The 25,969-nt window shown below is 42.6% G+C and overlaps 1 pseudogene; it reads right to left on the bottom strand.

Annotated features, from left to right (window-relative positions):
- Window positions 1–364: 364 nt before the first annotated feature.
- LOC114316740 (wall-associated receptor kinase-like 22 pseudogene) overlaps window positions 365–25,969 on the bottom strand; it is a 58,797-nt pseudogene continuing 33,192 nt past the window's right edge.

The following is a 25,969-nucleotide window of genomic DNA, read 5'->3' as shown; positions in this document are numbered from 1 at the left end:
CAATTAATTTTTGATCTAATCACGAATCACTTAAGTTTTTCATGAAGCTTAGGCGTTTGTCTAACTTGTTTAATGGACAGATCATTATTAATCACTCATATTTACAATAAATACATATATATGATCACCTTTATTAAAATGAATTATGTATAGTATAGGAAACTACTAATATTGCTAATCCAAAGCATAAGTCATACAAGTTTGTAGCATTTCATACTAGTACTTAATTATTCTAACCAACATTTTAATAACAAATCTTTATGGTAACTTGTTGGTATATTCTCAATCAAAAAATCTAAGATGGACAAAAGTTGAAATTAAATACACATGTTAGTTTTAATTGAAATGTGTGCATGTGTATACTTCACAGCTTGTTATGTAATAGTGATTGCATTTCAAATGTTGAAGCTCTACTGTTATCTAAAAAAGTTCTAGTCGAGGTTGACGCAACATCCCAAGCCTTAACAAGGTCAATTGCATTGTATTCAAGCTCTTCATAGTGTTGGTGAATTGTCGAACTTCCATGTGACATTCTAATTCCTTCCAGCTCAACTGCGACATCTTTCATTATAGGCCTCTCCTTCCCATTCAAATTTAGGCATCTTCTTGCGAGGTGAGCAACAACAATCATCTCTTCTCTTCAACCCTCTTTGAGAATCTGGGGATCAAGAATCTCAAGTAGACGATCTTCCTCTATTGATTGCATAAAATAACTAATTAAACTCCTACTTTCTTGGGTTCTAGTGGAAGAGATTGGTTTTTGCCAAGTTAAAAGCTTAACAATAACAACTCTGAAGCTGTAAACATCACTTTTATCAGTAAATTGGCTCCATTGAAAATACTCTGGATCTAAGTACCTGAAAGTCCCCTGTACTCATGCGGTCAAATGAGTATTATCAACATCAATTAATGTTAAAGTTCCAAAGTTAGAAACTTTTTCTTTGTATTTATCATCCAAGAGTATGTTGGTTGACTTCATGTCTCGATGATAGATAGGTATGGACGCCGCATAGTGCAAGTAAGAAAAAGATTTGGCAACTTCTGTGGCAATCCGAAAGCGCATCTCCCATGATAATGGGAACTCCTCATTTGGATCATGAATATGTTGAGAGAGTGTTCCATTTAGGATGAACTCGTATATTAGCAGAGGAACGTCGGTCTCTAAACAACAACCCAAGAGCTTGACTATTTTCCTATAGACAATTTGTGAAAGAATGAAGACCTCATTGATGAATTGCTCAACCCGTCCTTCGTCGACAACCTTAGACTTTTTAACAGCGATGATTCTCCCATCTGACAACATGCCTTTGTAAATAGTACCTGTTGGAAAATTAATTGAAAGTAAATGGTTGATTAAAAAATTTAGAAAAATAAACAATGAACAAATCTTATTGAAATTAGAGAAAACAAGACTCATAAATTTTGCTTCAAATCAAATCTTGGATATATGAAATAGCAGCTAATTAACCTCTTATGACAAATATATATATATATATATATATATATGTGTGTGTGTGTGTGTGTGTGTGTGTGTGTGTTGGTTCATACACGCTCACCACGCTAAATACAAATCTAATGCATGTCCCTAAAATATATGTATATATATGTATGTGCGCGTTGTGCTTACTTTTGGCCTAAATCATTCGTAGTGCTCTCATATTCTTGACCCTCATCAAGTGGCAGACGCAAGATATATATACAGAGGGCTAAATAATATGTATTAATTGACAAAAAAAATACTATCAAAAAAAGGATAATAAGTAGGTTTTTCATAATAGTGTACAAAACAAGCTAAGACCAAAAAATAAAAGAAGAAAGAAAGACAGAAACAAAATTATTAAGTACTGTTTTCATATTGATTAAGAAAACATCTTTGAAGATTTACATTAACTACAATAATTTCATTCATCAAATATGGAGTTCGACAAAGTAATCCAGAAAGTTACTAGAAACACTATTATTATGAAAAAAAAAAGGATTTGCAAATTGAAAGACTATACAAAAAATGATGTGTTAAAGATATTTTTGAAATTATAAAGATAATGGTGAATATTTTGATTGGAAATAAAGTAACCATAAAAAATCATATCATTATGTATAGAAATTCTATACAAAAAATTCATATCAATATCATTATTTTTTATATTAATCTGTGATGCTTTTTCTAATTTGTGAGCCTTGGAGGGGCCAGCCTTTACCATTTACAAACAAAAGATCAAAACAACATACTAATAAAGCTTTTGTGAGCCCTGCCCTTATCCAACATGAAGAAGGGTCCATGCATAAAAGGTCTCAAGATGTTTGGCAAGAAATCAATGCAAGATAAGAAATTAGTTGTAAGCTGTAGATAATGAAAGGATAACAAAATTGTAAAGCATTTCCAATAGTACCTTGGCCTCCTTGGCCGAGAATATGATCTTCATGGTAATGATCGGTGGCTTTCTCCAACTCCTTCGAATTAAATAATTTTATTTTTCCGCTGCCATCATTTGAAGATAACTTGTGTTGTAGCAAGAAACCACCATTTCGGTTGAAGAAATTTTCCTTGCGTTTCTTATCTCTTCTTTTCTTCATTACTTTGTACAGCCACCCCGAAGCAATAAGTAAAAACAATCCTCTGGCTATTCCAGCACAAACAGCTATAGAGAAATCAACTCCAGAATCAATATATATATATATATATAACCAAAATTAAAAAAGTAATCTTTGAATATCAGGTCTAGCAAAAAAATTTATTGTTTTTTCATGTGTAATTCAAAAAAAAAAAAAAAAACTCATAAAATAAAGTGGATGGTATATATTTAAAGTTAATGTCGTGTGGACCATACTCAAAATGTATAAACTTATACATTGTGTTAACAATTTACTAAAAATCTATCCTTACATAATAAAATAACAATAAAACTGCATATCGTTTTGTAAACATAACTTACGTTGAATTAGGATATAAATTTTGGAAAAAAAAAATGAAAAAGAAAAAGAAGAAATCACAATAAGGGAAAATTCGTATGATTCTGAAAAAGAAATTGTATATAACATTTATTTTGTTGAAACTATAACTTTATTATATTATAATTATTTATTTGTTTGTGATTTAAAAAGTTTAAATTAGAAAATTATGATTTTTTTTTTTTTGATCAGCAAAATAAACACTTTATTGATGAAACTAGAATGAAAACATGATAGAAGACATCAATAAAGAAGGCCAAGGAGCCACAAATCATAGTAACCCATCCTAATCCTAACCAGGTTGGCACCAAGAGGACCACACAATCATTTGAAGGCTCAAGGCCAAGTTGGAAAGGTACCAAAAAAAAACAAAACTACAAAACGCATAGACCCAAACATACAAATCGCAGCACCTAACAACACAAACATCCCTGCCTGGCACAGAAAAACACCCAACCTGCCAACAGAATTCTCAACCTGCCCCAATACAAACTCGAATCCAGTTAAGATTATAAATAAAATCACTAACCGTGAACTGCCAAGCCTTTGAAGATGATATCAGCCAAATAGCCACCCTGGCTTTAATCAAGTTAGATAGATCCCAAATATCAACCTTAGCCTTTTTGAAGGCACAATCATTTCGTAACTTCCATATAGACCACAAGGTAACAATTGGGACAATCCTCCAAATCTTCCTTTCTTGCTTCTTCAGCTTACCACCCTCCCACCAACTCAGTAAGCCAGCAACTGAATCAGAAATGACCCATTAAAGCCCCCACCACTTTAATAAGGAAGACCAAACATTCCACACAAAGGGGCAATGTAGCAGCACATAAAGCACTGACTCCTCCTTATCTTTATAGAAGTAACACAAGGTGGACATACCACCCGCAAGAACCCCAGTCTTTTGTAAGAACACTGAAGTCTTAATCTTATGCCTCCACACGAGCCAACCAAAGAATTGCACTTGGGAAGAAGAACATTATTCCAAATCAAATTAATAGGTCTCGGAATAAACCCTACCTCCACAATGTTAAGATTGTACAAAGAAGATACTGAGAACATACCTGTCGAACTTGCTGCCCACCTTGGGTGATCCACTGTTCCCTTGCTAACTGTAGGGCCAGAATCCAGGATAGAGGCTAACCTCAGCATTTCCATTTTTTCCCATTCAAAAAACTCCTTTCTAGGTAATAGATTCCACTCCCCTGATGTTACCTTCAGATTAGAAAACATACTAAGTGAGCCTTTCTTTTCCCTTGACAGGATAAACAGTCTGGGAAACTCTTCTTTCAAACAATACGAGTCACACCACTTATCTTCCCAAAACCTAACCCTACTACCATCTCTCACCTTTATCTTAAAATTAACCCGAAACTTGTCCAGCAAATCTGGATTGAAATTGGGCACTGAGATTATGTCAGACAATAATCTTAACAGTCTATTGCTAGCAGCACCAAAAGGCAACCAACTATACTCCTCCTGATTATACTTGCTACAGATCACTCTCCTTCACAGTGCCTTTGTCTCACCTGCAAACCTCCACCACTATTTAAATAATAAGCAAGAGTTAGCTACCCTAATTTTTCTAATGCCCAAACCACCTTGACCAAAACTTGTAGTAACCTCCTCCCACTTGGCCAAGTGCACCTTCCTTCTAAGATCCGAACCTCCCAAAAAAAAGCCGCTTGAATTCTCTCAAATTCCTTAGCCACACCCTCAGGCATTTTAAACGGAGATACACAGGTAAGCAAGATAAAATTGACTTGACCATAGTCAACCTACCTGCAAAGGACAACATCCTTTTTTCCCAACCAGCCAGTCTAACTCTAACTTTGTCTAGAACTGGTTTCCACATTTTTCTCTTCCCCAGATTAGCCCCTAACGGAAGACCAAGATAAGTTATAGGTAGAAGGCCAACCTTATAGTTCTGTTTCTAAGTAAAGTTTGCCAAGAGAGTTTCCTCCACACCCACCCCACAAACCACACTTTTGTGATAGTTTATCTTCAAACTGGATACGAGTTCAAAACATCTCAAAATCCTCTTAATATTGACCACATCCACAACTTCTGCCTCACAAAATAACATGGAATCATCCGCAAACTGTAGATGGGATAAAGGAACACCACTAACTCCAACTCTCACCCCCTTTATTACCTCCAACTCCAACGCTCTAGACAATAACATATTAAGTCCTTCAGCCACTATAATAAACAAGAAAGGAGAGAGAGGATCTCCTTGCCTAAGACCTCTTTGGGGGACTAAATTCATTCGTTGGAGAACCATTCACTAGGATTGATAACCTGGATGAGGATACACACTCCCTTATCCATGACACCCATTTATCACCAAAACCAAAATTTACCAACATTGAGAAGAGAGATTCCCAATTAATTGAGTCATAGGCCTTTTCAAAGTGAAGTTTTAAAATCAACCCTTCCTCTTAGCCTTTCTCCACCCTTCCACCACGTCATTTGCTATTAGAACACCATCCAAAATATTCCTGCCCGATAAAAAAGCAAATTGAACCTCACTAATTATTTCTACCAGTACATGTTTGAATCTGTTTGACAACACTTTTGGTAACACCTTATAAATTGAGCCCACAAGGCTAATTGGTCGAAAATCTGCCAAACCCACTGCATTTTCTTTTTTAGGGATCAATGTTGTAAAGGAACTATTAATCCCTTTGACCAATTTTCCATGAGAATGGAACTCCTTGATGAATTGCACCAATTCACCCTTCATTATCCTCCAACACTTCTGAAAACACAATAGATTAAACCCATTCAGGCCAAGTGCCTTGTTCCCTTCACAGTTTTTTATAACTGCCCATATCTCTTCCTCTGAAAATTCAGCTTCCAGCAACTCAAAATACTGATTGAGCCTCATTGATCTGAAACCGCCTTCAAGAGTAGGTCTTTTCCTCCACTTCTCAACAAAATGGTTAGTAAAATACCTACATACCTCTTGTTTGACTTCTACTGGATCTTCACATACCCTGTCCCCAATCATAACTGAGTTTAGCCCATTCCTACTCTATCTACTAGTCACCATAACATGGAAGAATCTTGTATTTCTGTCGCCCTTTAATGTCCAATCTAGCCTAGCTTTTTGAAGCCACAACCACTCAGCCCATCTACTTAATTTCTACGCCTCACTTGATACCTCTCTTTTTCTTGCCTTCTCAGCTTCTACTAGGTCTCTATCTTCAGCTAACAAATCCAACTCATGCAATTCATCCTCAGCAGCCTTAAGCTTAACTGTGACATCCCCAAAGACCTCTTTGTTCCACTGCCTCAGAGCATTTCTTAGCAACTTGAGTTTACTATGTAATCTCAATCCAGCCCACCCATGTACCCAACTTGAGTTTACTATGCAACTTGTGGATAGGAACTCGGTTGTCCATCAGTAATGTCTTCTTCTTTCCTCCCTTCTGGGGTTTGGCATTCTTGCCGATCTTTATTGATTTCTGGAATGATCCATCTTCGGCTCTTCGAGCACAATCTGCCATCTTTTGCCCCTAGTTCGAGGGGTGCTTCTGATCTAGCTTTGCAAGCTTCTTTTGATGACACCTGATCTTCTTGATCTGACTTCCCTGCCCCTAGTTCGAGGGTTGCTTCTGATCCAGCCACACAGGCTTTACATGGTGGTTGACCGTTGAACATTCTGAATCTAGGTTCAAGGTTTGAAAGCAAGGGGTCGAGTCTCGAGGCTGAGAGCGATCCTAGGCTGCACAATCTCAAGAGCGATTCCACACAGGTCTTCGTAGGACGGCGCAAAACATTTTTTGAAATCTTTTAAGAAAGCGACTAATCGCTCGCGCGAAAGACAATGTAGAACCAATCAGGATCAAGCCAGGATCCTTCTCAGTACTCACATTAACAAGCATGATCTCAATCATTAAGGGCTTAGCATGCCTTTCTTTCTCTCAATTGATCAAGTTTTGCCAAACCCGAGGAATTCCATTTTCTTCGTTTTCATCACAATGTTCAAAAAGGTTTTGAAAAACTTGGGTCGATGTAATGACTTAAAGGCACAGAAAAGAAAGCAAAAAGTATTGTTGTTTCATTCAAAACTTCTGGCACAACTAGCACAAGGCAGAAACAAACACAAGAGTGTGAAAATCACTGCTGTTCATTCGAATCTGTTGCCATTACTAGCTCCAAGGCAGAAACAGACTCAAAAGAAAGTGAAAAGACAAGCACAAAACAAGCAAGTGATGTCCGAGGTAACACCACCGAGATCACCCGACTTTAACAAAACAGGACTGACTCGATACAACAAGACAGACCCAACTGACTCAGTATGAAAAGACTGACTCTATACAATGGGACAGACTCTAAACGACATAACAAAACTGACTCAATACCTGAGTCAGAAAGTACAAAAACTAGCATTCACAAATGCTCAAAACAGTGCGTGCCATACGCCACATCTGGAGTAAACTGAGCGCCGCCTGTAGGTGGTTCATCCCTTGATCACATATTCATACTATCCCCCAAGTTCATGATCCAGTGGCGATAGACTTTGCTGAGCTGGTGCGGCGATGACCTTGTTGTCAAACAGATCTTGTACATCATGGCGAAGACGAAAGCAACTGTCAGTGTCATGACCGGTTTGTTGATGGTAGGCACAGTATTTAGTCTGGTCATGCTTTGGAGAGATAGGATCGGGTAGAGGCCGTTGTTCCAATGGTTTCAAATATCATTTCCGGAGTAAGACCTCTAGAGCCTTTGACGAAGGCATATAAAGTGGGGTAAAAACCCTCTTGACTCGAGGTAGATATTTGGTTTTTTGTGAGCTACTTCCGGACGCACCGGTGAAAGGGGTAGCTTTTTTGATGCGGTGGTGGTGACCATGCCCACTTCAGAAGATCTTACAGCTGCATCACCACTGGTGGTCGCATTCGAATTGCAGGAAAACGCCCTCCTGGGCTGCTCCTTCTCCTGGTCAATGAGGCCCTGCTTCATAGCATCCTCAATTTGTACCCCTATCTCATGTAAATCTGAAAAGGTGGGGAAGGGGAGAACAATTATTTTCTACATAAGCTTGGGCTGGAGATTGCACACAATCATCAGAATTTGATCTTTGTTAGTGGGCCTAGTGGTCATCATTAAGTCCTTGGCCCTTCACCAGGTTACGAAGTCAGAAAAACTCTCCTTAGGCTCCTGCCTAGTCATCTCGAGATCACGGGTCGTGATCTCGATCTGTGTATTATAGGAGTACTGAGCGACAAAAGCCTCGGCCATCTCATCCCAATTCCTCTTAACACCGTCTTCCAGTTTTGTGTACCAGATGGCCGCCACACTCGACAGGGTCCGGCCGAATAAAGAAAGCTTCGGTAGTCTGGTGAGGCCCATCGGCCTTAATATGTCTGAAAACAGCCGTGAGTGCACCATGGGATCCCCGGACCCGTCAAAGCGGTCAGTATGTGGCATCTTAAATCTGTCCGGCAGCGTCACGGCTGCATCGGTATACCCATCCTTGATGTTTGGAATGGACTTCACACCCTGAGATTTCTTGAACAGCTTTTCAAGCTTGCTCACTTTCAATGCTGTGGGGTCCACCTCGAACTCAAAGGGAGAATTCAGCAGGTTGGTGGGTGTTTTGGATAATTGGGGTAGGATTGGGGGCGGAGCCGGCCCTGTCAGAATGTCTGTATCTCCCTGAACATTTGGTGCCTCCTTGGGTGCTGGAACTCCTGGTGGGGGAGGGGCTTGGTGCGAAGCAGATGCTCCGGTTTGCTGCTGTAACCTGGCAATCAACTTTGCTTGTTGAGCCATGACCTCAGCCTATTGTTTGGTAAATTCAGCTTGACGAACATCGTCCTGCTGCATGATTTTCATACTTTCTTGGAGTTCACGCATCATCTCCTCCATGCCTGCCATACTGCCCTGATCTAACTGATCTCTCGGTATATCTGTCTATGTGGTGAAAACAGATATCTTAACCCAACTGCGCACATGTGAGATGGATAATGACCGCTGATCTGAGGACTGTTGAACTGGTGATCTGTGCCTGACTGGCCCTTTTACCCTGCCTCTGGCAAAGGAACACTGATTTTTCTTGAACTGAATCTCTGACCTAGCAAAGTCTATCAGCACAAGTTCGATGAACCTCGGGGGATATTGGAGCCTTCTGAAGCTACGATTCCAAGACTACCTAGCAAAAGAGAAAACATGTAGCATCTCAGCCTGATTTCACCAAAATAGATATGAGCAAAGCTGAATGACTGTGCTCTCCACTGGATTCTGCCCAAAATTTTTCCTTGTAAACTGATACCCTCTGGTAAAACTGATTCTCCCAAATACTGATGCCCTTAGGCCTGATACCCAGACTTGCAACTGATACATGCATTCCTGTAGAGACGCACTCTAAAGGCACATAGCAAGAAAATGAGAGCCAAAACACCCTTATGGTGGGGTAGGGTTTCCCTGTCCTATTTTGTGAGGAGCTAGGGTTTCACTATGCACACAGTGGTTTCAAACAACCTATAATCGGGTGAGCAACCTGTCCTAGTTTGGGATAGTCACTATGGATTCCAATATGCACTAGGTCGAATGGTCAAAAGGGGTGCCCCGGTAAAAATCGGGGTTTGTGTTCCTATCATGGCAGAGCCCGTAATCGGTCAGCTTGATGGCACGATTCTCAAAGAGAGCCTCCGGCAAACCGTTCAGGAATAGCAGATGGCAAACACGGTGTCCTAGGCGCACCCATGCCAATGCAGTGCAAAGAAACACATAAGTGTAATCAAAACAAGATATCATGAGTTCGAGTCAAGTTCTCTAAACTCCCCAGCAGAGTCGCCATAAACTGTGGACGTCCCCGAATGTCTTGGGAGGAATTCCGTTTTGTTCATTTGGGATTACTACAGTTCGGACTCAAATGTCACGGTTCTTAATCTGATCTCACAATGTGCGATGTGAGATTGATAAATCACCAAAGAGTCCAAATCTGGCAAATCGTTTTGAAAAACTGATTTTTAGAAAGAAGTGCCAAACATGGACTGTTTTGCCAGATACAGAGTCGCCACCTAAATATTTTATTTTAGGGGAATTTAGGAAACCCTAACTCGTGCCTAAGGCCACGTGTCCGTCATCACCAAAGTTGCCTTGGCTCGGGAACTTGGGTACGATTGGGGAAGGTCAGCTATGAGCACCCCTGCTCGCCCGATCAAAGATCAGCCACTACTAAACATGATATGTTGTTTTTGAAAACACATGTGTTCTTATTCCAGTTAATTAGCTAGAATTACTATATGATGCGCACAGCAAAACAAGTATAGACTAGATCGCCTAATTTGGAACAAAGCATTGCATGTCCGTTTGTTCGGAAAAATGGTTTGAGTTTTGCTACTCGCAAGTAGGCTAAAATACGGATTTCAATGAATTGTCCCAATTCAAGCAATCCAACCTTCACCCACAGTTACATCACATACGCAAATAGCCTCATGGTAAGCATACTGTCATGGCAACACTCACACACATGCATGGATGCTAAAGCGTAAATGCTTACCTAGTACTCCAAGCCAAAACAGAAGCTAGTTAGTAATCAAATACATGATCCTAGTTCATGTTAAGATGGCTAATGCAACACATGCAAAATGCAACTAGAAATAGGCTCGGCTATTCTAAGATGCCATGTGAAATGCTACTTGATACATGTATTCAAATTGGAATTGAAATACAGTGCAGTTAGCATGATGCGCCGAGCCTAATGCATGCAATACGAATGAATGTGTGCAAACATGCTATCATAAGTATGCTAATTGAAACGTGCCCTAAAACTAACCATTGTAAGCGGTTAAATAAAATGGAGAAAGACGTGGGGTTGGAAGACATGCATCACACACACGCACACTTATTACCCAATTTGCCCTCTCTCGGAGGGACTGAAAGAATAATACAAATTAACTAACTAACAAGCTAATTAATTATTACACAACACTTAACTAATTAAATGAATTAATTAAGCTAAGAAAGTAGTAAAGAGGCCTCGGGAAGAGGGATGAATGCATGCATGTTCTGTTTCGCTCAGAAATGCATCGCCATACTCATGCTGCCTCTGTTTACACTGCTCTGTACTTCTGAAAACTGCACAAGTCTCCAGGATGTTTTTGAACCACCTTCTGAGCACTATGGAAGGTCACCGGCCAAAAGGCAAGGCCACCGACCATGGGAAACTGGTCATCGACCATGTGTGAGGCTCTCGGCCAACAATTCACAGCCAGCCGGCACTGAAGATAGCCGACCGGCCATCTCTTCCTGCAGAATCCTGTTTTGCTGCAACAGAAGGCAAACAGAGCATGGCCATGCATTTTCAAAGCAATGTTTGCACAACCACCCTGTAGACGCGCCTGTGGGCCTCATGCTACAGTTCGGACTCGATTTGTGTCACGGTTCTTAATCTGAACCAAAGAGTCCAAATCCGGCAAATCATTTTGAGAAACAGATTTTTTGAAAAGAAGTGCCAAACATGGAATGCTTTGCCAGATACAGAGTCGCCACCTAAATATTTTAAAATGGGGGAATTTAGGAAACCCTGACTCGGTGCCGAAGGCCACGCTTCCATCATCACCAAAGTTGCCTTGGCTTGGGAACTTGGGTACGATCGGGGAAGGTCAGCTATGAGCACCCCCTCTCCCCCGGTCTGAAGACCGGCCTCTACTAACCGTGATATCCAGTTTTGAAAACGTTATGTGTTCTTATTCCATTTATTAGCCTAGAATTACTATGTTATGCGCACAACAAACAAGTATAGACTAACTCGCCTAAATTGGAACAAAAAAAACATTTCATGTTTGTTTTGAAAATGGTTTGCTACTCGCAAGTAGGCTAAAATGCAGGTTTTGCCACCCTCAAGTGGGCTTTTAGAAAAGGTGGTTTTGCGACTATCTAGTGGGCTTAAAATTCACAGCTTTAATGCATTTTTTCCAATTTAGGTAACTCAACCTCCATCCACAGGCATTCAAGCAGTTATATCACATAAGCAGCTAGCGTCATGGTAATCATGCTGTTATGGCAACACTCACACGCATGCAAGGATGCTAAAGCAAAAGAACTTACAGAGTACTCCAAGCAAAGACAGGAACTAGTTAGTAATCACATGCATGATCCTAGTTCATATTTGAAATGGCTAATGCAACACATGCAAAGATGCAATCCAAACAGGCTCGGCTATCCTAAACATGGCATGTGAAATGCTGCAACTAACACGTATTCAATTTGGAATTGAAATACAAATGCAGTTAGAATGATGCGTCGAGCCCGGTGCATGCAAGACATATGTATGGATGCACGCATGCATAGCATAAGGTATGCTAATTTAAATATGACCTAATACTAACCATCAAAAGCAGGTAAGTAAAAGGGAGAAAGAAGTGGGGGTTGGAAGACATGCACACACGCACCCACACTTATTACAAATTCGCCCTCGCTCGGAAGGACCAAAAGAATAATACAAACCGAATAAGTAATTAACTACTCTAGTTAATTAAATATTACAAACCCTTAATTAATTAAACAAATTAACTAAGCTACTGAAGCAGTAAAGGCCTCGGGAAGAGGGATGAATGCAATGCATGCTCGGCTCTGCTCGGAAGTCCACTGCCATGGACAAGTTGCCTCTGTTTTCCCTGCTTTGCTTCTCTGAAAATGGCACAATTTTCAGGGTTGCTTCTCTGAGTGTTGTGGAACACCACCGGCTAAGGGGGAACACCACCGGTCAAGGGAGATGACCACCGGCTGCTTCCAAGTACATAGGCCACCAATCTACAGCCGGTCGGCATTATACAGTGCCGGTCGGCAAAAACTTCCTGCAGAACCTATTTTGATAGCAGCAGAGGGCAAAACAAGGCATGGCATTGCATTTCAAACAAATGTGTGCACGAACACATCCCTTATCATGTTTATGACTCAAAGGGACTTGGTTCTCGGTTCTCGGACCACCAATCGCGCATTTCAATGCGTGATGGCCCAAGAAACCAAGTGTGCATTTTCAATGTGGAATGAAATGCACGTAAACAAACAATGAGCTCAACCTCTATCATACTCAAGTCAAGAGGCCAAGCATGCATGCCAATGCAATGCACCCTAGGCATGTGAGCTAGTATGCAACATGGCGATGCAAACAAGCAAGCAATGAACAAGCATGCAAGCTAGTGGACATGCAAGACATGATGCAATCAAAGCATGCAAAGTGTAAGACATGTAACAACATGTAAAGAGTGGACCTAAACTAATTTAGGCAGCCCTATACTAGGCCCAAAACAGTGGCCAAATGCCACGGAAATGAAGGCTAAGACGCACACAATCATGCATGCGCACAAGGTCCAACACTTAGGCGCCAAAGAGCAATTTTTAAGCACACTTAAAAGATGATAAACATGGATACATGGCATGCATAGAAAGCTCTGAAATCATGTTATAGAAGGTGCAAAACCAAGTAAACAAGACAAGCCAAGCATGCAACAATGGTCTAAAACTCAAGGCAAGCCAGGGGGGAATACATGGTAGCTATACAAAGCAAAGCATGGATGACCCGAATGACCCAAAAAAGATCTTAAGCATGTTAAAACATGCCCAAAAACTTCACAAAGCTAAGCCAAAATATGCAAGCATGGTGGTCCAAAGGCAAGATGCATTTCTAGGCAAAATAGTGGAATACAAAGCAAGTGTATGATGCATGCCAAGGGTCAACAAACCAACATGGGACAGAGGTAAAACATGCTAAATAAACACCAAATACCCACTGAAATAGAGCCAACACATGTTAGAATGAGGTGCTCCTTTGGAAGGCCATGCAAGGGGTTGTTATACACATGCAAGAGGGACACTCAATATGACCAAAACAACTCTAGAAATGACTTACGGGGGTCCTAAAACCCACTGAAAAATGCCTGAACCGAGCTCAAGAAGTGTGCAAATATAGGCCCCTTTGTAAGGCCAAAAAGGGCAACAAACAAGGCAACAAGGGAGAGGGTCACCCCTCTCCTTCTTAGGACCTCAAACCACTATCGTCACCACTGAAATCCCTCAAGATTTCAGTGGTGAGGAAGCCCAAACAAGGTGGTCCTAGAGCTCACTAAAAATGCACAAAAATGAGGCCAAACAAGGCTTAAGAGGGGTCAAACAACCCCAAACACCAAAGTGGTCTTAATGAAGTATCTTAAACACAAAAAAAAAAAAACAAAAAAAAAACTTTTTTATGTTATACACCAAGCTCAAATCAGCAATCAAGATAGGCTAAAATGAGGTACAAGAGAGTGCTAAAAAGGGGAAGAAACTTACCCTTGAAGGCCAAATTCGAGACCAGCAGCTTTGGGGGCCAAAACCAGCTTTTGGAGCTCAATAAACCCTCCCAAGAACCTCAGTCCAATGGTAGTGGTGTATGGCCATGAGGTGTGGTGCAATAGGCCAAGAACAAGGGTCTTTGAACACTCTAACACACCCAAATGTAGAGAGAGAGGGAGATATAGAGAGAGAGGGTGATATATATGTTATATGTATGTATTAGGTCTGATTTTTTCTCAACCAAAACAAAGGAGGAGAGGGTTCTCTTATATAAGCAAAGGGAAGGGCTTGAAGCTTATAAGACAAGCTAAAAAGAAAGGGTCAAGGGGGCAAAGGGGGCAAAGGGGGCAAGGCTTATTAAGGAAGCCAAGCTGGGGGTGCAAGCTTCTTGAGGAAGCCAAGACAAGGGATCAAAGCTTCCTCAAGAAGCCTTGAGCAAAGGGTGCAAAAAGAGGGGTCAAAGGTGGTCAAAGGTGCAAAATAGCCACATATATGCACGAGGAGCAGGGTCTGTGCATCCCAGCTGGCACAGCTGGCATGCACCATGCCTGGAAGGTGCAAAAAGGTCAAACCGGCCAGAAAAGGAGGTCGTCGGCCAAAATAAATGGCCGATCGGCACAATAAATTGCCGGTCGGCTAAATAGATTGCCGATAGAGGCTTCCGAGGTCAAAAAATGGCTGGTGGGTGTCCAAATTGAAGCCCCGGAAGTTAGCTTTCCAATGCCGCAAACTTTGCATTAAAATTTCTCCTCTGCAAAAAGTTATGCCCTTTTTGGTGAAGCCGCGCAGATTCGATCCAACCGGGATGATGCCCAACTTCAACTAATCATATCTCCCCCACCCGGACTTGGCTTTAAGAGATTCTTGAGTGCAAAATGAAGCCCCGGAAGTGAGCTTTCCGACGGTGGTGGCCCTATAGCTAAAATCCAAGTATGAAGATTAATAAGCCCGATTCAGCGAGGACTGCTCGACTCCCTTCTACCCGGATTCATGCCTGTCTTCTCCTCCAACTTGGTTTCTTCTCTCTTCCCCTCCTTTCTTCAACTTCAAAACCCTAAGCAAGGTGTTTTGAAAGATTTTTCAAAGATTTCATCGCTCTTTCATTCATTTCCACTTTGTCCCTGCTCGGTTTACCGAAAAGCGCAACGTTTGACAAAATGCGAGCCTCGGAACATCATAGAAACTTTATTTCAAGAAAGTTTTGAAAGAGAGGGTTTTAAGGTCTAAAAACCATCAAAAATAGCTTTGGTCCAAAACGGGGTGTGAATTTGGGACTTGTCTCTCTCCTTGCCGAAGAAACTGGATCTTTGCCCTGCACACCTTTTATCACCAAGTAAACCATCAGTAACGCCCAAGTCTTAAGAGCGGTCAAAAATGGGGTGTCTACAGTTGCCCCTCTTTGACAGAACTCATGAGTCATGAAATGACGTGAGTGAATGTCAAAGCCCAGAGATGACCCATTTTTGATGAGGCCGAAGACTTGGACAAACAAACAAAAATACAAATGAATGGTTGTGCCCGCAGGCCGCCTACGTATCCCTTTGCAAGGAATCAAACCAGCGTAGTTCAGGGGCAGGATGCAAATGATATGCAGGAAGATTTTGATAATTGGCCTTATACGCTACGCGAAGCCTGTTGGGAAATTGGACTTAGACACTACGCGAAGCCGGTTTGAAAATTGGACTTATACGCTACGCGAAGCCGGCTTGTATTCAAAACAATGCAATGTACTAACAAGTACAGGTAAGGTGCGCAAGATAGCGCGATAGGATGCATGCAAAATGCAAGTAAGGTGCACAAAACAGTGCGATGCGCAAGAAAGCGCGAGTGATTTGAAATGCACAAGATAGTGCGAGTGATTTGAAATCCACAAGAAAGTGCGATTGAGGTGCGTAAAATAGCGCGAAATGTAAACTGAACAAAACAGCGCAATGCGCAAAATAGCGCGAATGTAAACTGCACAAAACAGTGCAATGCGCAAAATAGCGCGAATGATAAACTGCACAAAACAGTACGATTAAGGTGCACAAAATAGCGCGAATGTAAACTGCACAAAACAGTGCGATGCGCAAAATAGCACAAATGATAAACTACACAAAACAGTGCGATGCGCAAAATGGCGTGAATGATAAACTGCACAAAACAGTGCGATGCGCAAAATAGCGCGAATGTAGCTGCACAAAACAGTGCGATACGCAAAATAGCGCGAGTGATTTAAAATGCACTAAACAGTGCGATACGCTAAACAGCGCGAGTGATGAACTGCACAAAACAGTGCGATGCGCAAAATAGTGCGAATGTAGCTGCACAAAACAGTGCGATACGCAAAATAGCGCGAGTGATTTGAAATGCACTAAACAGTGTGATATGCTAAACCGCGCGAGTGATTTTGAAATGCACAAGACAGTGCGATACACTAAACAGCGCGAGTGATGAACTGCACAAAACAGTGCGATGCGCAAAATAGCGCGAATGTAGCTGCACAAAACAGTGCGATACGCAAAATAGCGCAAGTGATTTGAAATGCGCAAAATAGCGCGAATGTAGCTGCACAAAACAGTGCGATACGCAAAATAGTGCAAGTGAGATACAACCACAAGATGCACAAGACAGTGCTAGTGGGATACAAAGTGTAAGTGCACAAGACAGTGCGAGTGAATGCATGTTCTATGCAAATGAGGTGCATTTTCTATGCAAGTATGGAAGAGTGCATTTTCTATGCAAAAGATACGAGCATTTTCTATGCAAGAAACAGGAGCATATTCTATGCAATATTGAAAGCATATTCTATGCAGAATCGAAAGCAAGCATATTCTATGCATAAATCATAATGATGCGCGGCACGCATGTAACAGAAGTGTATATAGAAGTGCACATTCAATGCAATGGAAGGGCATCAAACATGTACTCTGGTGCCTCCGATTTACCTTTCGGAGGACTTTGTAACATACTCAGCTCAAAAAGGGCACACCCTGTTTATGTTGGCAAGAGATAACATCTGCTGCTGCTTTAATTGCCATTCTGACTTGAAGCAGGCTTACACTTGGGGTCGAGATACACTCATACTCCAGAGAAATGGCGAGGTCTGGGAAGGAGCACCTGAAATGCAGTCTCGGATCTTGCCAAAGCTGGAACACCCTAAGATGCTCCAAATTTTCCTTTTTTCTTTTGCTTTGCAGTCTGGAACCTACATAGCTTCAGATAGGTCCTTGTTCTACTGTTCACACTTATCGGGGGTGGACCCTGCAGTTTTATGAAAGAACAAATACTGTTTTGCACAAATGTGGAGAATGGCACAGCACTCTGAGCACAAGATGATTTTTTGGAAATTGAGAAATGAGTTCTTAACCGGGGATTGAGCCGACGACTGGCCACAGCCAAAACGACTCGACAAGGGAAAAACAAAGGTAAACAACCTAAACACATCGAATAACACTCGAAGCGACTCAAAACAAGAATCGAGACAGACAAAATAAAACACAAGACTCAAATGTGCACATGGAGCCTGTTTCCCCGGGTATTGCTTCCTGCCCTTTCTCATTTGTGATTCTCACATCGCTCGGCCCTTAGGCTCCGTTTTTCTGAAAAAATCCCTTTTCTTACTTTTTCTCTCAGCACACATCTCTCTATTCTTCAATCTCTCATTTTAAATCCCTTGCCTGGGTGGTTGATGGATAAACAGAAAGTTGCGGGCTCTTGCCCCTAGCATTCCACTAGATTCTTCTTCTTGTTCACAACAGTGAGTTTCTCCCAGAGAGGGGCTGTGCTACAACTGGACGGGTAGCAGATCTGCAGCTGACATCGGTTGACGATGCTCTGCTGGGGAGTTTGGACGTGATCAGATCTGTCCAGATAAAGGAGTGGAATATCCTAATCCATTCCAATTTGTGCTTCGCACTTGGTTTGATACCTCGTTGCTTGGAGGATATGAGAGTTTTCTGCCCTTTTGCGGTTAGCTTCAGTGGTGCCTTTTTCTGGCAGGTATGGTGCCTTTCTTGGAAAGCATGTTAATAATGGGGAAAAGACAGAACAACTGACTCAATTGTGCCCCTAGTTCATCATTTTGACCATTTTTTGTTTTGGTTTTCTACTAAAACGGTTTTGACCAATATGAGAGTTAGATTAACATACTTGTTCGATTTTTGATTTGAAAATCATGCAAGTCAGGCTATGAGCACTGAAAATTTTCTTTTTTTTTTTGGGTCCAAGAAATGGTCCAGTTTTTTGGAAAAATGGAATAATTTTCAAGAGAATTAGTCAACTTCAATAAAAAATTCTCAAAAACTATTTTTGCAAACGGCCAATGCTTAACAAGCACGGAACCTACTCTTCAGACGCACAGCCTCGGATTTGGAGGAAAATTGCCCCCTTTGCTCGAAGAGAGCTGCATGGCAATGAAAAGTTGCCCCTTGTTTGAACGGCACCGCAGCGTATTGAATGGCAACAGAAAGTTGCCCTTTGTTTGAATGACACCGCGGTGCATTGAATGGCAACGGAAAGTTGCCCCTTGTCTGAATGGCACCGTAGTGTATTGTAATCAGTCCTCAGAGCGATGATTGCAACCGAACTCCCGGATACAGAAAAGACAAAGATGACTTGAACCATCACATGGACACAATTGAATTTGAAGTATTTTACGGCTGGACTTCAGAAAGAAGTTGCCTACGTATCCCAAAGATGGGAATCAAGCCTCACGTAGTTCGGGGTTAAGGTACACTCGAGTATTTAACCTCTCCTTTTGCGCTCTAACTTTTGCCAAGGCCGTCCTTCCGGATTTTAAACCTTGCGAGCTTTGTTCTTTTTTTTTTCTTTTCAATTTTTTTTCATTTCTTTTTCTCTTCTTTTTTTTCGTATTTTTTTCTTTTTTTCTTTTCTTTTGCATTTTTTTTTGCTTTTTTTTGTATTTTTCTCTTGCTCTAACTTTTGCCTGGGTCGCCCTTCCGGGTTTTCGGCCCAACGAGCCTCTTAAAGGGTAAAAGTGTAACAAGTCCATGCCAAATGGTTTTAGGGTTTTGAAGCCATCCGTATCCAGGAGAGTGGCTGTTGTATTGATTTACTGAAGGATCCATCTTCGGCTCTTCGAGCATATCTGACATTTTTTGCCCTTAGTTTGAGAGGGGGGGGGCTTCTGATCTAGCTTTACAAGCTTCCTTTGATCTGATCTTCTTGATCTGACTTTGGTGCCTCTTGTTCGAGGGCTGCTTCAAAATGGCCACACAGGCCTCACGTTGTGGTTGACCGTTGAACGTTCTGAACTCAGGTTCAAGGTTTGAAAGTGAGGGGTCGAATCTCGAGGCTGAGAGTGATCCTAAGCTGCACAATCTCAAGAGCGATCCCACACAAGTCTTCGCAGGACCGCGCAAAATATTTTTTGAAATTTTTTAAGAAAGCGACAAATCGCTCGCGCCAAAGACAGTGTGGAACCAGTCTGGATCAAGCCAGGGTCCTTTTCAGTACTCATGCCGACAAGCATGATTTTAATCATTAAAGGCTTAGCATGCCTCTCTTTCTCTCAAATGATCAAATTTTTGCAAAAACCCGAGGAATTCCTTCCTCTTCGTTTTCATCACAATGTTCAAAAACAGCTTTGAAAAACTTAGGTCAACGCAATGACTTAAAAGCACAGAGAAGCAGGTGAAATGCACTGTCGTTCCATTCGACTTGCTGGTACAACAGACACAAGGCAGAAGTAAGCACAAAAGCATGAAAAAACTGGCTCCATGGCAGAAACAGACTCAAAAGAAAGCGAAAAGACAAACACAAAACAAAATAGTGATGCCCGAGGTAACACCCCCGGAATCACCTGACTCTAACAAAACAGGATTGACTCGATACAACAAGACAGACCTGACCGACTTAGTACAAAAAGACTGACCATATGCAAAACAACAAAACTGACCCAATACCCAAGTCAGAAAGTACAAAAACTAGTGTTCGCACATTGCTCAAAATTGTGTGTGTCAAACGCCACATCTGAAGTAAACTGAGCGCCGCCCGCAGGTGGTTCATCCCCCGATCGCACTGCATTATCCCCCAGGTTCACTGATCCAATGACGATAGACTTTGTTGAGTGGGTGCGACGATGACCTTATTGTCAATCAGATCTTGTATTTCGTGGCGAAGACGGAAACAACCATCAGTGACATCGCCGACCTGCTGATGAAAGGCACAGTACTTGGTCGGATCATGGGAGGAAGGAAGTCTATCTGGCAGTGGTCGCGGCTCCAGGGGTTTCAGATCCCCCTCTCTAATTAGGACCCTCAAGGCCGCTGATAAAGACATGTACAGTGGTGCGAACACCCTCTGGCCTCGAGGTGGGTGTTTTGAGGTTTGTGGAGTTTTGCTGGATGCACCAGCAAAGGGATTGGTAGGCGCCAACTGGGTTTGCTGATCTCTTCCAAGCAAGGGTTTAGAGCTGAAAGGAACATTCCTGGTACAGCGGCCCTTCTCCCGGATTGCCCCTTGATTCAGACTGCTCTCATTCTGAGTGGCGAAAGTGTCATCTACAATTTTTGTAACAGTTGCGAGTACTTGCTATTTGTTCAGCCCTTCAGCTTTCAAAGCCTCAATATCCCACTGAAGGTGTTCATGGGGACCAATGCCTGCCCCTACCTTGTTCTTACCACTTGCCTCCACTTTGCCAAGGGATTGGCCTTCTTCAAATGCAGCCCGTCCTGAGGAGCCTTTTGACATGAACTCCCTGGTATGTGATGCGGTTGATGACGGGGCCAAAACTCCAAAGGCTAGATCTGCCACAGTTCTCCGAAGATCTTCGATCATCTTCATCAGCTCAGAAGTAGTGGGCTCATGGGTTTGAGATAATTGGGGTTCAGATGCACCCATCATGCATAAGTCCATGCTTTCCGGGATAAACACCTCAGGCTTGGGTAGATGGGCCGGGGTGATGTATACACTGGGGTCGTAAGGGATGGCCAGTGTGTGGATCAGATTGAGATGTGGATGAGGTACTTGGTCATCGGGGGTTGAAGGTGGTGCTATCGTCCGGTTGTCGATGAGATTTTGGACCTCATGACGAAGGCGGTAGCAACGGTCGGTGCCATGACCGCGTTGCTGATGGTACATACAATACTTGGAGGGATTATGTCTAGCTGGAAGTGGGTCAGGCAGAGGTTGAGGATCGAGGGGTTTGAGATGCCCTCTTTCCATCAAGGCTTTTAGTGCGCTAGTCAGGCTCATATAGAGGGGAGTGAAAGTTCTGCCCTAAGCTCGGGCTGGGCCAGCTGTTTGTAGGCTTGGTTTGGCAAAAGGGTTGCCTGTGGCGACTGCATTGATTTCGGTGGGTTTGGGAATAGTGCTACTACCAGCATTGGTACTCCTTGAAATCACCCTCCTTGTCGGTTCACTTGTTCTGGGGATGATCCCACTGTTGAACGCATTCTCGACCTGAACCCCCAGTTCATGCAAACTTTTGAAAGTGAATAGTGGAGCGACTATCAACTTTTGCAACATATCGTGCTCGAGGTTTCGCACCATCATCTGCACTTGATCCCTCTCGGAAGGCCGATCTGTCATCTGTGCTGCCTTTGCTCTCCATCTTGCAACAAATTCCACAAAAGGCTCTGTTGGGTTCTGGCGGGTTGTTTCAAGCTCTTGCATGGTCATTTCAACTTGGCTATTGTAGGAATACTGATCAACAAAGGCCTCAGCCAATTCTTCCTAGTCTTGCTTCACTTTATCTTCCAACTTAGCGTACCAAGTGGCTGCTACACCCGACAAGGTTCTTCCATACAGAGAGCGTTTCTGTGGCTTAGTCAGACCCATCGGCTTCAGCACATCCAAGAAAAGTCGGATATGTACCATTGGATCTCCAGACCCGTCGAAATGGTCAATATATGGCATTTTGAATCTGTCTGGGAGCCGTACGGCAGACTCAGTGTGCCCATCCTCAATGTCGGGAATGGAATTAAGGCCCTGTGCCTTTTTGAAGTGCATTTCAAGGTTTGCAATTTTCACTGCAGTCGGATTGAGCTCATTAACATCAAGGGAATAAAGTCTCTCATTAGGCTGTACCAGGGGTCTGAGCACCTGAGCTTGAGTCAACCTTTGTCGAGGATTCGGACACTGCAAATCTTCAACCGGTGGAAGTGGGTCAAAGTTTGGCTGGGGTCCCAAAGCTGGATGTGAGGCAGATGCCCCAGATGGACGCTGCATTTCAATACTGGTCTCAGCCTGCATGGCAGTTCCCTGATTTAACGCTGCTATCATGGCCACAAATTCTTCTGAACCCTGGGCCATCATGGTCTGCTGAGTCTGAACAAAGGTGATGTGACTGGCGACTGACGGATTAGATGAACCGGTGAGCCCTGACTGGCCTTTCTTTGCCTTGCCTCAGCGAAAGAACACTGGTTGCCCTTGAATTGAATTTCTGACCTAACAAAGTCTATCAACACTAGTCCAATGTACCCCGGGGATATCGGGTCCTTCTGAAGCTATAGTTCCAGGACTACCCTAGCAAAAGAGAAAATAGACAGCACCTCAGCCTGATTTCGCCAAAATAGATATGAGCATAGTAGGATGACTGTGCCCTTCTACTGAATTCTGCCCCAAAATTCTGCCTATAAACCGATACCCTCAGGTAAACTGAATCCCAAAATACTGAACTGGTGCCCGCAGGCCTGATACCCAGACTTGCAAACTGGTATATGCGTTCCTGTAGAGATACACTCTAAAAGCACATAGCAAGTAAGAGAGAGCCAAAACACCCCTATGTTGGGGTAGGGTTTCCCTGTCCTATTTTGTTAGGAACTAGGGTTTCACTACGCACACAGTAGTTTCAAACAACCTAACATCGGGTGAGCAACCTGTCCTAGTTTGGAATGGTCACTATGGATTTCAATATGCACTAGGTCGAATGGTCAAAAAGGGGGCCCTGGTAAGACCGGAGTTTGTGTTCCCATACTGTCAGAGCCCATAACCGGTCAGCCTTATGGTCATGTCTTGACAAGACAAGCCTCCGGCAAACCGTTCAGGAATGGCAGATGGCAAACACGGTGTCCTAGGCGCACCAATGCACATGCAATGCAATGAAACACATAAGTGTAATCAAAACAGGATATCACGAGTTCGAGTCAAGCTCTCTAAAATCCCCAGCAGAGTCGCCAGAAACTGTAGACGCGCCCGTGGGCCTCATGCTACAGTTCGGACTCGATTTGTGTCACGGTTCTTAATCTGAACCAAAGAGTCCAAATCCGGCAAATCGTTTTGAGAAACAGATTTTTTGAAAAGAAGTGCCAAACATGGACTGCTTTGCCAGATACAGAGTCGCCACCTAAATATTTTAAAATGGGGGAATTTAGGAAACCCTGACTCAGTGCCGAAGGCCACGCGTTCGTCATCACCAAAGTTACCTTGGCTCGGGAACTTGGGTACGATCGGGGAAGGTCAGCTATGAGCACCCCCTCTCGCCCGGTCTGAAGACCGGCCTCTACTAACCGTGATAACCAGTTTTGAAAATGTTATGTGTTCTTATTAGCCTAGAATTACTATGTTATGCGCACAGCAAACAAGTATAGACTAACTCGCCTAAATTGGAACAAAAAAAACATTTCATGTTTGTTTTGAAAATGGTTTGCTACTCGCAAGTAGGCTAAAATGCAGGTTTTGCCACCCTCAAGTGGGCTTTTAGAAAAGGTGGTTTTGCGACTATCTAGTGGGCTTAAAATTCACAGCTTTAATGCGTTTTTTCCAATTTAGGTAAATCAACCTCCATCCACAGGCATTCAAGCAGTTATATCACATAAGCAGCTAGCCTCATGGTAATCATGCTGTTATGGCAACACTCACACGCATGCAAGGATGCTAAAGCAAAAGAACTTACAGAGTACTCCAAGCCAAGACAGGAACTAGTTAGTAATCACATGCATGATCCTAGTTCATATTTGAAATGGCTAATGCAACACATGCAAAGATGCAATCCAAACAGGCTCGGCTATCCTAAACATGGCATGTGAAATGCTGCAACTAACACGTATTCAATTTGGAATTGAAATACAAATGCAGTTAGAATGATGCGTCGAGCCCGGTGCATGCAAGACAAATGTATGGATGCACGCATGCATAGCATAAGGTATGCTAATTTAAATATGACCTAATACTAACCATCAAAAGCAGGTAAGTAAAAGGGAGAAAGAAGTGGGGGTTGGAAGACATGCACACACGCACCCACACTTATTACAAATTCGCCCTCGCTCGGAGGGACCAAAAGAATAATACAAACCGAATAAGTAATTAACTACTCTAGCTAATTAAATATTACAAACCCTTAATTAATTAAACAAATTAACTAAGCTACTGAAGCAGTAAAGGCCTCGGGAAGAGGGATGAATGCAATGCATGCTCGGCTCTGCTCGGAAGTCCACTGCCATGCAGAAGTTACCTCTATTTTCCCTGCTTTGCTTCTCTGAAAATGGCACAATTTTCAGGGTTGCTTCTCTGAGTGTTGTGGAACACCACCGGCTAAGGGGGAACACCACCGGTCAAGGGAGATGACCACCGGTTGCTTCCAAGTACATCGGCCACCGATCCACGGCCGGTCGGCATTATACAGTGCCGGTCGGCAAAAACTCCCTACAGAACCTGTTTTGACAGCAGCAGAGGGCAAAACAAGGCATGGCAGTGCATTTCAAACAAATGTGTGCACGAACACATCCCTTATCATGTTTATGACTCAAAGGGACTTGGTTCTCGGTTCTCGGACCCCCAATCGCGCATTTCAATGCGTGATGGCCCAAGAAACCAAGTGTGCATTTTCAATGTGAAATAAAATGCACGTAAACAAACAATGAGCTCAACCTCTATCATACTCAAGTCAAGAGGCCAAGCATGCATGCCAATGCAATGCACCCTAGGCATGTGAGCTAGTATGCAACATGGCGATGCAAACAAGCAAGCAATGAATAAGCGTGCAAGCTAGTGGACATGCAAGACATGATGCAATCAAAGCATGCAAAGTGTAAGACATGTAACAACATGTAAAGAGTGGACTTAAACTAATTTGGGCAGCCCTATACTAGGCCCAAAACAGTGGCCAAATGCCACGGAAATGAAGGCTAAGACGCACACAATCATGCATGCGCACAAGGTCCAACACTTAGGCGCCAAAGAGCAACTTTTAAGCACACTTAAAAGATGATAAACATGGATACATGGCATGCATAGAAAGCTCTGAAATCATGTTATAGAAGGTGCAAAACCAAGTAAACAAGACAAGCCAAGCATGCAACAATGGTCTAAAACTCAAGGCAAGCCAAGGGGGATTACATGGTAGCTATACAAAGCAAAGCATGGATGACCCGAATGACCCAAAACAGATCTTAAGCATGTTAAAACATGCCCAAAAACTTCACAAAGGTAAGCCAAAATATGCAAGCATGGTGGTCCAAAGGCAAGATGCATTTCTAGGCAAAATAGAGGAATACAAAGCAAGTGTATGATGCATGCCAAGGGTCAACAAACCAACATGGGACAGAGGTAAAACATGCTAAATAAACACCAAATACCTACTGAAATTGAGCCAACACATGTGAGAATGAGGTGTGTAACAAGCCCGCGGGGGACTTCGCTACAGCTCGGACTCGATTTGTAGTCACGGTTCTAAATCTGAACCAAAGAGTCCAAATCCGGCAAATCGTTTTGAGAGAATAGATTTTTAGAAAAGAAGTGCCAAACATGGACTGCTTTGCCAGATACAGAGTCGCCACCTAAA

The sequence above is a fragment of the Camellia sinensis genome, chromosome 9 (genome assembly GCF_055761805.1).
Source record: "Camellia sinensis isolate YWXY chromosome 9, ASM5576180v1, whole genome shotgun sequence".
Lineage (NCBI taxonomy): Eukaryota > Viridiplantae > Streptophyta > Magnoliopsida > Ericales > Theaceae > Camellia > Camellia sinensis.
Note: the sequence above shows the minus strand (reverse complement) of the source record. Positions and strands in the feature narration are given on the sequence as shown.